The sequence below is a fragment of the Ascaphus truei genome, chromosome 17 (assembly GCF_040206685.1).
Source record: "Ascaphus truei isolate aAscTru1 chromosome 17, aAscTru1.hap1, whole genome shotgun sequence".
Taxonomy (NCBI): Eukaryota; Metazoa; Chordata; class Amphibia; order Anura; family Ascaphidae; genus Ascaphus; species Ascaphus truei.
Window position 1 is genome coordinate 25198381 of NC_134499.1, and position 12350 is coordinate 25210730.

Here is a 12350-nt window from a genome sequence, read left to right on the forward strand (position 1 = left end):
GGAGCGTGAATGGCATCGAGAACTAAGATCTCCTTGTGCAGATGTGAAGACAGAAGCAAGGGCGCCGTCTCTAAGGAGATGTGGGCCAGGGTAAGAGGACGTCCATCGATACCGACGAGTGAGATGGGAACCTTCTTCCTCACGAGCGGTATGCGGTTTAACCTGGCGAATTCAAGGTCCACGAAGTTTCCTCCAGCTCCTGAGTCAATGAAAGCGGCGGTAGAAGTCTGGAACTTATCGCCTGAAAGGGAGACTGGAAATGTAAGTTTCTTAGGGAGTTCACCTTTATGAAGGGGACGTGGAGACATTACACCCAGAGAGAGCCCCTCTGTACTCACTGGGTGTTCCCGTTTTCCGGATGCAGTGGACACTCCCGAACCAGATGCTCCATGGATCCGCAGTAGAAACACAATCCCCCGGCGTTGCGGAACTGCCGTATCGGTGTGCGGATGCGTTGTACCCCCAATTGCATTGGCTCTGGCAACTCCAGTGCAGGACGAAGAGGTGTGGTAGCACTTGGGGGAGCAGGAGTGCTGCTGGGAGTACTGGAGAACAGAACCTGAAAGTTATGGAAGCGAGTGCGCTGACGCTCTGAGTTTCGTACCTGGATACGTAGATCCACTCGGACTCGGCCAAATCAATGAGGACCTCCAATTGATCCGGCCTGGATTGGCGAGAGAGTCCATCCTTGATGGGATCTGCCAGGCCTTGCCAGAATACGGAGACGAGAGCCTCTTGTCCCCAGTTAGTCTCGGCTGCTAGAGTCCGGAATTCCACAGCATACTGTGTCACAATTCGCCGTCCCTGCGTGATCTGGAGAAGAGAAACAGATGCCATCTCCCGACGAGCGGGGTAATCGAATACTTGTTGGAACTCTGCTTTAAATGCCGGGTAATCTTGGGTAAGATCAGAACGTCGCTCCCAAACCGGGGAAGCCCAAGCCAGGGCGCTGCCAGTGAGGAGGTTATAAATGTAGGCTACCTTCTTGCGATCAGTATTGTAGAGATGGGGGGCCATTTCAAACTGTACCTCACACGGGTTTAGGAAACCCCTACATTCTTGCGGTTCACCTGCAAAAGGCTTGGGGGGAGGAATCCTTACATTGGAGCTGCTAACTGCGCTTGCGGAGTGGGGGCTTACATCTGGCGATGTCGCGGTCGGTACTCGGTCTGAGAGTACTGCGACCTGGCGTGTAAGTGGCACAATTTGATCCGCCATGGTCTGGTTTTGCTGAAGCAGATTGGAGAGAACCTGTTGAAGTTCGGTCTGGTGGGGAGCGCGGAGGACGCCGATTCCTGACAGTAGCGTCCCGTTGCCATGGCAATGCGGCGTCATTTGCCGCTGCGCAGCCATGTTCACTGCAGTTGGAGGGGGAATTGCACAAGAATGCCAGAGACGCCGCCGCACCCCGCCACTACCACCGGCCGCCACCCGGAGATTGACCAGAGGTAAGTACCCGAAACCCAGAGTCTACGGGTCAAACTCGGAGAGGTGGCAACCCTGCAACACACACGCAGAGTTACACACACACACGCAGTCACACACACACATGCAGTCACACACACACATGCAGTCACACACACACACGCAGTCACACACACACGCAGTCACACACACACACGCAGTCACACACACACACGCCGAGTATCACACGCCGTGTAAAAAAAAAAAAACGCTGAAATGCTTTAAGAGAGGAGAGCCAATCAGGGCCTCCCTCTTGGGCGGGGACTGGCAGCTAATATAAGCAACTGCCCATGCGGGAGAAACGTGTTTGAATCTTCCCGGCTGTGCAGCTGCTAATTCAAGTTACACGCGCACGTAAATACTTATCTGTACTGTCTGTCTGACTGTGTCACCCTGTACTGTGTTGTGTGTGTACAGTATACGCTGTGTTTGTCTCTGTAGTGTCCTGTGTCCCCCGCCCCTCCTGGTAGTGGTGTGCTGTCTAGTATGTATGGTAGCCCTATAAAAGACTATCTCTATTTGTAAATAATCTGAGAGAAGAAAAAGTGCTAGAACTGCAGGTCAGGTTCTGCAGTTAGAGGGTGGCAGTGCTCGCTGGAAAGGTGAGCAAGTATTTCTTCAAGGAAAGGGTAGTGGATTGGTGATATAGCCTTCCCAACAGAGATGGTAGAGACTAACATAGTAAGGGAATTTATACACGCTTGGGATGGACACGAGCCTATCATATATCATAGAAAGCTCCGGATCCAATAGGGTCTGAGGTTTTACATCAGACAGCAGCATGGGCAGACAAGGTGAGCCAAGGCATTCATATTTGCCGTGAAATTCAATGTTTCTATGTTTCCTTTTCCACTAGAATGTCCTCCAAAAATAATATTTCAAACATTCTTTATTGTAAAATATGGATGATCGGTCCAGTAAGATTGCTTATTATACTTGCCCAGACCTTTCCCGTGTCACCTTACTGTAAGGCAGCTGGGGCAAAGGCACGTGGGTGATTGTTGAACCGCTGAATTTGAAACCAGAATAATATTTTTGTGTGTATTCAGCGCTGTAAGAACTGAATTCACCCAACCTAAGGCCAGCGCCATTATGCCCGGGCCCCTCCATCGCTAAACTAGTCAATATATAGCTGAGGTCTCCAAATAGCAAGACGTGTCTCTTGTTCATCTGATTCCAGCAGAAGATTTTCAGTGATGGAATCTGATAGGGAGAAGGTACTTATTGCACATGAAATACGTCAATATGTGTAGGCTATACGCACTCACCCGTGCAGTCTTTCTTCTGCGCTTCAGTGTAGGTGGCGGTCTTGGAGAAAGGGCTCGTGCCGCGTCACCGCTCTGCGGCCTGATGGCTGCTATTATTCAAAGTGGCTTTTTATTCTCCGCACACCAAATAATTTAGATAATCAGTTTCATCATTTTATTTTTGATGGCAAGCAGTGAAAACGCACAACGTTTCAGGGATATCCCCTTCGTCAGGGGCTTGCCAACAGAAATAAAATGTTGAAACTGATCTTCAGTTAATAAGAATAATAAGAATAATAAGAATAGCATGTTCCTGTATAGCGCTGCTAGTTTTATGTAGCGCTTTACAGAGACATTTTGCAGGCACAGGTCCGTGCCCCGTGGAGCTTACAATCTATGTTTTGGGTGCCTGAGGCACAGGGAGATAAAGTGACTTGCCCAAGTTCACAAGGAGCTGACACCAGACTCCCTGCTTCAAACTCTGTGCCAGTCAGTGTCTTTACTCACTGAGCCATTCCTTCTCCCTTATCTTAATTCTATCTAAATTAGGAGAATAAAACTCACCTATATTATTAAAACTTATCACCTATTATTATTATTAAAGCTAAGCAGCCTGATATTATATTTATATAAGTCCTATTGTTTATAATATAACAGGTTTTAATAGCATGCTGTTGTATACCGTTCTGGTTGCTAAACTGTTTTTGGAGATTGCAGGATGTCTTGTAAGGTTTTCTCTTATAGGGTTAACATGACACCTCTACATGGACATTGTTATGTTCAGCTTTGAAAGCCATAAAAGATTTTTCTTCAGCTGTTGCTTAAGATATACCATGAAAGGCATGGAATAAAACATGTTACAACGCAGAACAAATTCTGGAATTTGTTTCTTTTTATATGCTTACCAAAAATGTTTCATTTGTGTTCCAAACACTTTAATTAAACGTGTTTTTTTTTTGTTTTTTTTTTTGTTTGGAATATAAAGTTGGAAAAAGTTTTATCCCTAAGGAAATAAAATTGACTTTTCAATTGTATGAGATTTCCCCGGTAATTAGGGGACCAACACCGCAGCCAGGAAATAAATTCCCTTTAGCAACTAATCCAATTTGTATTTTATTTATTTGATCCACGTGAGATTTTAAACTCAAAATACTTGGCATTTAAATAAATGGTTTAAAAAAAAAAAAAGAAAAAGAGTTGTGCAAAGTAGGGGCACAGACTAAAGGTAAAATGTTTACAAGTCATTTGCTGATAACTGGGACTGCAAGTATGCATCTTACCTGAATGATATAGCCTCCTGATGCCTCTTGTGTGAGTGCTGTTGTAGCATGCCAGGGGTCACATACCATGACCTGCATTCTATTGATTTAATAAAATAACTGCATGATGGTTTTGTTTGCTGGAGGCACAGGCAAAGAATCAAAGGTTTGCGTGCAAGTGTTATATTGTTACAGAAAGAACAGGGACACTTTCATCAACTCTCAAGCAAAATTAATTTTCATGCAAACTTAAAATGACAGAATATTGTAATTAGTGTCAGTATAATTGTCAACACACATAGGCACGCATGTCGCCATTTTATTACCCTTCTAATGTCTTCAAACCTCCCTTTCTCACCCAACCTCTACATCTCTGGGGTTTTTTCTGCTTTTCTAACCCCTGTTTTAGCCGTAGATTCCTTTGTTAATCAGTATTTTGCGACCTGAGGAAGAGAGGAGAACTCTCGAAAGCTTCTCCTATGACATAAATTGTTAGTCCAAATAAAAAAGCTTTCACCTAATACTGAAGTACTCATTTATTCTGCACTATCGCAACTGGACTAACACGGCTATTTCTGTTATATATATAATGGAAATATTACTGTATGCTCATTTGCATGTCTTAGACAGGTCTGCAACCCCGCCTTTCACCCAGCACACAGCACTTTCACTGCAGCACTTTCACTGCAGCAAGGGATTCTGTGAAATGACATGCAAATAAGCACACAGTGCCCCCAACAACCCCTATACCCCCTAACACACATAAAAGCAATTTCTAGTTTTTATGCACATGAATGATACCAGAGGCCGGCGGGGGTCCTCGGGTGGTCCGCGCGGGTGTCTGGGGGCCCTTGGGTGGTTCCCGTGGGTGTCCAGAGGTCCTCGGGTGGTCCCCGCTGGCCTGCGGTACCAATCCTGTGCCTAAAAAAAAATATGCAATACATTCAAATACCCCCACCCCCCAATACATACAGTCATTGGCAAATTACTATTATCCAGATATGAATAATAGTGCATTTAGCCATTTAAGATAAAACATTAACCAGTAAAAATAAATAAAACTTGCACTTACCCCTGCCAGCCTGACAAGATGAAGGCCATCCTCATCTTCATCACCGTCCATGTCCTCCATTGCCAGCAAGAATACAATAAATACAATCTAATGGCCCCTAACCCCTTAATCACCTTAGCGATTAGTATCTGATATAGTAATTAAGGGGTTAACCCACCCTCCCTCACTGCCCACCCAGGAGGCCTAACCACCCTCCCGAGGCAACTACCCCCACCCTCCACCCATTCATTGTTACAGTGGGTACATCATGCCCATATTATATGGGCATGATTTGCCACTATAGCAATAAATGAAGCTAAAAAAAAGGCCCAAAATAAAACACATTACATAAAAAAATAAACACATTACAAATGCCAATAAACCAATTGATTGGCACAGTGGGTTCATCATGCCCATATAATATGGACATGATTTTACACTATGGCAGTCAATAGTCAACCTAAAAAATAAACAACCATCAACAATATCCAATGCAATCAAAACAATCACCAAATAAACAACAATAAATAAGTAAACACCACAAAATTACAAGCAATCAATTAAGCAGATACCAAATAAACACCAGAATTAACCATTAAAACACATCAATAAATAAAAGAAAATTCCAAATAAGCACCACTATTAAAAATTAACCACAATTAAAAAGCAAACAACAAAAAAGTAACAGAAATAAATCATTGAAAACACCACAAACATTCCCATCATTAAAAATCAAAACAGAAAATAAATAGCAGAAATTATTAAAAGCAAAGAACTAAAATACATTTAAAAGACATAAAAGCAAACATTTGCCCCAAAAAAGCATTGCTTGTCACTGTATGTATGTATAGCCCTAGATGTGCATACATAAATACATTGGCAATCAATGGGCAATGACAAAATTAAAAAAAATAAAAGATACAATGAAAAAACCTGCAAAAGAAAAATAAAATATGTTCAATGTGTTTTCTTACCTTTTAGATGTCTCACCCTCCGATTCCCATGGTCTCAGCAAGCTCTCAAACAAATCCATGATCCAAAAAGCAACGGGCCTCAGGTAAAGTCCAAAGTCCTTTTCTTCTTTCTTTATCTTCATCTGTTAATTGTAATCCATTTGGGGGTCTTTCTTCTTCATCTTCTTCATCTGTAATGCCATTGTAATCCTATTGAGGAGGAGGTCTTCACTCTCCAGCTTCTTGGTGTCAAATGAGGCTGCACAAGCTTTTATACGGCCTGTAATGTCCCATTTGAGTGAGAAATGGTTCCCACGCCATCTGATTGGCTGGGATAACCATGTGACAATTTTTTTTTTTTAAGGATGTGACGTCATGTAAAGGGAGTGAACCAGCCAATCAGAATGGCTGTGCTTCCTTTCTCTTTAAGATGACGTCACAAAAACCAACATGGCTGCTGTCACATGTTCCTTCAACCAATCAGATTGTGAGATGTATATACCCTATCTGAAGGGGGCCACCTGGAGGCCCCCAGACACCCACGGGGACCACCCAAGGACTCCTAGACACCCACGAGGACATCCCAGACACCTGCAGCCTCTGGTATTAATGCTGTGCAGAAAAAACACATGCTTTTATGCATGTCTCCATCTCTTTTGCGCCAGCCTTTAGCTGGTGAAAAGAAATGGCGCGCTTTTATAGTACGATAAAGTTATCACTGCTTTGTGAATAGCAGTTACTGGCAAAAACCGGTGGGTTTGCCATTTTTTGGCCTATCGGACGACTTTTTTTTTCACTAGTGGGCGTCCGTGAGCGGGATCCATCGTGGAGCTGAGCTGTCCCTGTTGGAGTCAGATCGAGTACCAGGAGCACTAGGAGCACGGTCGTATATATATTGTATCTGTCTGTCTTGGTTGCTTAGAGCCACTGATGTTGCTTATTTCCTCAGACATACTACGAGACTTTGGCTGGGGATTTTTGGTTTGCTCCTATATGGTGGATCCAGTATATACCAATTGCTACCGTCTGATGATCAGACTTATACTTAATTGCATATACATGTCCTGCTTGTTGTATTGTGCTCCACTTTGACTCTACCAACAGGGCCATTTAGCTATTTGGTAGCCACATTAGGGACTTCACTTTTTTACTTCCATGTGATCACTACCATTATCTTAGTGATTTCCCCTATATAATTTGTCGCTACCCGCTCCCCTTACAGGGGCATTTTAATACACAGTTTCTTATTTTATTTGCATACCACTTGTTTTTCGGCGACATTATTGATTATTAAAGTTTTTTATTTCTTTGTATTTTATCTGTGGATGTCACCATTATATCTTAGGCTATGAGACATATTTCTGTGGATTTATGGTCATTTCCTTGATCATTTATCATACTTTAGACATTAGTCTTTCAGTGGGTATTTGTATCTCCTTGTACTTACCTTATATTTCATCTGGGACTTATTTTGGTCCATACTGTGGATACTTAAACCTTTTAGGTACTTACCTTACCTGTGTGTTATGAGATCTGGACACATGTTCGTTCATTACATTTCTGACTGAGTGATACTATTGACTCATCACAAGACACATTTGAATATGCATATGATTGTTCGGATTAGCTAAATTGTTGTGTCTTCAACGTGACACTTTTAGGGTTTAGTCTTATCGGAACGCATACTTTCTGTGACTGGATTCTTCATACAAGTTTGGTACCTACTACTTTGCCTTGAGTGCAATATATATAGGGGACTTTTGTGACCTCTGTCACTTTTTTTCTGTTATTGTATAGCTATTTTCTCCATGCACCAGGCTCATTTTTATTCTTTCTATATGGTATTATGGTTTGAGCAGTGTCCCACCTCTTTTCTATTCGACAAGTTAAATCCCACTGATCCACTCATCTGTTTGTCGTATCAGTAGCCCTACAGATTTCAAGAGAGTTCTAACAGATGAAACTCTGTATTTTTCCATTAAAAGGCAATTTGTGGGTCCAGAAACCGCAACATGTCACTAATTTCGGTCCCGCTTCAGAGTCTGAGTAACCTGCAAATGCGTAGTGTGAATCAAGGCGTTTCTGAGAGGTTACAATCTAACAGGAAGTAAAAGCAAAATGTGCTGAAAATCCCTACGGGGAGAATAGCATAACTGTATTCCTGCTGGCTGTAAATGTGTTCTGTTGATTTGCTAATTCATCATCACAGAGATAGCTTCACTCATTTTTTTGTTATGATCTATTAAAGCATGATGGGATTTCACAGTTAGGAACACAAGGAAAAAACTGTCCAGAAATACATTGTTGTCTGGGCCAAGTATAAAATACACAGATTTTTTTTTTTCTTCAGTGCATTGCGTTTTTGAAGTTAGAGAAAAAAAAAAAAACAGTCCTTATTAACACAGCCTATTCTTCAGCTCCAATTAATGGTTTATTCCATGTGTTATTTTCTAAATAGCCCCATAGTTAGGATTCCTAGGAGTGTCATTCTGCTTATCCGGCACTAGGTGGGAGCAATTGCAGGTGTTTCTGTAATAAAAAATAAATACAAATCAAAGAGCTAATACTGGGTAATTTGAATTTACATTTGCGTTGTGGTTCACTAAAGTATTTCTCTTAGAGGATTATTCATTAAACCGCGACAATGCCAATCGGGGAACTAAAACAGATATTCCTATTCAAGTCAATGGGCGTTTGCATGCTATAGTGACCCCACCAGCACTATTGCAGTTTAATGATTAACTCCTTACTGTAAAATTCAAAATTTTAAGTATTCAAATCGTCCTTAAAATATATTATTTGTCTTTTTTTTTTTTTTCTTCAAATCTCAGTCAGTTAGATTGTAGTAAACACTTTTCAGAGCTTCCGTGTAGGACATAGTACCTGTTAATTGACAGACAAGAGCGTTCTTTATTTAATAGTCTATACAGAGGTTTTGGAACATGAACAAGAGACCTTGTTCTGTAAAATCTACACTTTTATAGAACCAACAGGGCTTCTGGAATTTGCAAAGACAGAAGCCTAACAAGCCCGGGTTACAGATCAGCACTTCTGCAGCGTTATTTCACGGTGATATCTGCACACGCTGTTTTTTTATTTATAAAGATGACTCCTTTATTCCTTTTTATATCATTTTTTAACATGCCAAAAATCATTTGATAGTTTTTGTTCTTTTCTTCATATTTTCTGCATTTGTGTAAATTGTGTCATGTTCTAAACATTGTCATGGGACTATCCCACTTTACTTGAGAAAGGCCAGCGGGCCCAGTTGTTGTTTATTTCACAATAAATTATTTTGTTTTCACTCAAATCCGTGTGCCCTTTTCTATCTATTTATATTTGATACACTGGACAAAATGCAGTTCTTCCCTACGACTAAAGGCGCACCGGTAAATGTATAAATTCTTTATCTGATATTTTGGTGTGCAGCAAGAATTCACACATTTTTTTCCATGTACTTTGACCTTGTGAAAAACAGACAGTGAATCCCTGCGCTTCTCCCTTTGGGATAGCAATAAATGGGTATAAATATGTGTGTGTGTGTGTGTGTGTGTGAAAATCTATAAGATAAAGGAGACTTTTGGTTACATCCTTTCATCAAATAATGCCAAGCCTTCTAACCACGTCAGGTAAGTCTCTATAGCAGGTCCCTACATTAAATGCAAACTAATGTTATGTGAAAGGGTTAATATATCCAAGCATATGCTTATATAACATAGTGGAGTTAAAACCTGGAATATATCAGTACAGATACTCACATGTCTGCAAGTAAAGTGAATAGTGAAATACAGGGACCTTGCTAGGAGGTTATATACCTAGAAGAAGGAGGGGCTGGCCTCCCACAGACTGCTCAATAAACAGTTGCAGGTGATTGGCCAAATATACACCACATTAGTGTTGCCCTCTAGGAGCGTGCTGCTAAGGATTAAAACCGGCCCAACAGAAAATGTAAAACAAATATATAATCGCCGCGCTTCTCCATGTAAGGAGCATGCAGGTGGCGAAGAGATTGGCCATGCTCCTTACATGGAGAAGCGCGGCGATTATTTATTTGCATGTACTTTGACCTTGGACGGGACTGGTTTGCACTGGTCTATAGAGCAAATCATCATCTACTAGAATAATGGTGGAGAACATGCAAGGCTTGTTTAAACAAGAAAAAACGATGTTTCTTTTTAATAAAGTATCAGAGAATACCTTTGTCTGCAATGTATTGATGGTTGGTGGACGCCTGTTCCCGTTGAGCCTTCCAGATTTAATGATAGATTAACAACCTCTCTGCAGATTTTTGCATGACAGTAAAGACCAAGTCATAGTCCAGAATTGTTGGACAAAAGATGTGAATTTAATATCTCCTCCTAAGAACATTTTTCATCTCAGAGATCAAACAAAACGACTGACGGAATCGTACTTGATTTGGATATGAAACGTAACATTATGAAAACTCGAGAAAGATTTATCGTGATCGTGGGTGAATTCATCCATCCATTCTAAACCGTTACTGGGTGCTGTTCTGCATACATGGATACATGATCTTGATATTTTTATCGTTGTAAATTAGCAATATATTTTGTGATTCATTACATAAAAGCAGTATGTACACAATTACAGTCTTGTCCAGTGTAAAACCTTCTGATGTAATGATACATTATTATTCAATGTCTGTAAGAGGCATTTAATGTCCCTTACTAATTGTTACATTTGGTGGAAATAAGGCATGTAGAAATGATCTGACCTTAGAATTGAGCAGAACTGTTACAAACTGAACCATTCCGTTTTTAAAAAGAGCAAGGTTACACCTCATCAGAGCGACAGAGGCTTATATGTATAGTACATGTTAGTTTTACAAGGGCGGAAAAAGTATATTGCATTCCCAATAATGAACGCATATTGGTTTTTTTTTGCTCTCGGGGTGAATCATGGGGTGGCATTGAAAACAGCTTTGGGGAAAGCTCCTGTCCTTTCAGTTCAGTAAGACATTGAATGCAATACAGGCTTGGATTAGATATGTTATGTACACTGCGCACATGAGGGTCTCTGTATAGGAACAAGGTAGGCAGTAGCCCAGGGACCGCAGATTCGAAGAAGCCATAGCAAAAAAGATTAGAGGATCAAAAGCATGCACAGGTAGTTCTCATACACGTACAATACATCTCTGGATCCTGTGGAAGGAGAACATTCAATAAATCCTGCTGCTAGTAGACTGGTTTAGTAATGCTCTTGAAAGGACATAGGGGCAGATTTACTAAGCTCCATAAGACGCCATCCAGCTCCGGTAGACCCGTAATGGCCTATTGAAGTGAGCGGGCCGTAAAAGATCTTATTGCAGAGCTCCCCTCAGCAAATATTTTCCATAGTGCTGAGCCAACTGCAGCTGTGGTTAGGTTCAACCGTTGCAACATTACAGCTCTAAATATTAGTCAGTGCAGTGCTGCTGTGAACCAGTAGAGGGAGCGTTAAGATGCCAGAACATTAGCAGGACACGGAGGGAATCTTTAAAAAACAAAAAGTTATCACAATACAGAGAAAGTCGACTGTCAGATAAGTTTTCGTTGACCTCTTCGCTACGAGACCCATTTGGTAGCAGTGTGGTTAAGCGGCAGACACCTTTTAATGGGTGATCCTAGACATGGACCATTATTATGTAAAGGAAGTTATGGCATACAGTGCAGCTTCATGATTGTTGTACAATATGTAGACACAGAGGCCAGAAGGTAGAGTTCAAGACGTTAAAAGGTTCAGACCACAAGAGTAGGCCATTCCCACCACACTTATTTAAACTATCATTAGGATTTTTCAAAACATTTTGTAGCTGGGAAACATAGGGATGGACAATTGAGGCTAGAAAAATGCACCCATCACAGCCCCAAGAGCAAACCGGCTATCTCTCTGTCTCTATATATGTATATGTATACACGTTTATGTATGTAGATGGAAGCAGGCACTCCAGGACCTAGGAAAATAAAGTTTATTGCAAAACAATCAGCATTTCGGCTCTCTAGACGAGAAAGGCTCCTGTATAGAGCTGAAACATTGATAGAAAAATAAATAATGTGTATTTCAAAGCTAAGTACTGGAGTGCCTGCTTCCACTTTTTCTGTATTCCAGTCCCCATCTGTTTATTTATTTATAAAATATTTTACCAGGAAGTAATACATTGAGCGTTACCTCTCGTTTTCAAGTATGTCCTGGGCACAGAGTTAAGACAAATAATACATGGTTACAAATACAGTTACATAAATGAACAGGGTATACATTATATACAAGACATTGCATGCACAGTTAAAGAAAATATTTATTATGGGCGTATGAAACAGTTACAGACCAGATTAAAATGTGAGACAGCCTTAGATTTGAAAGAACTTAAGCTGGTGGT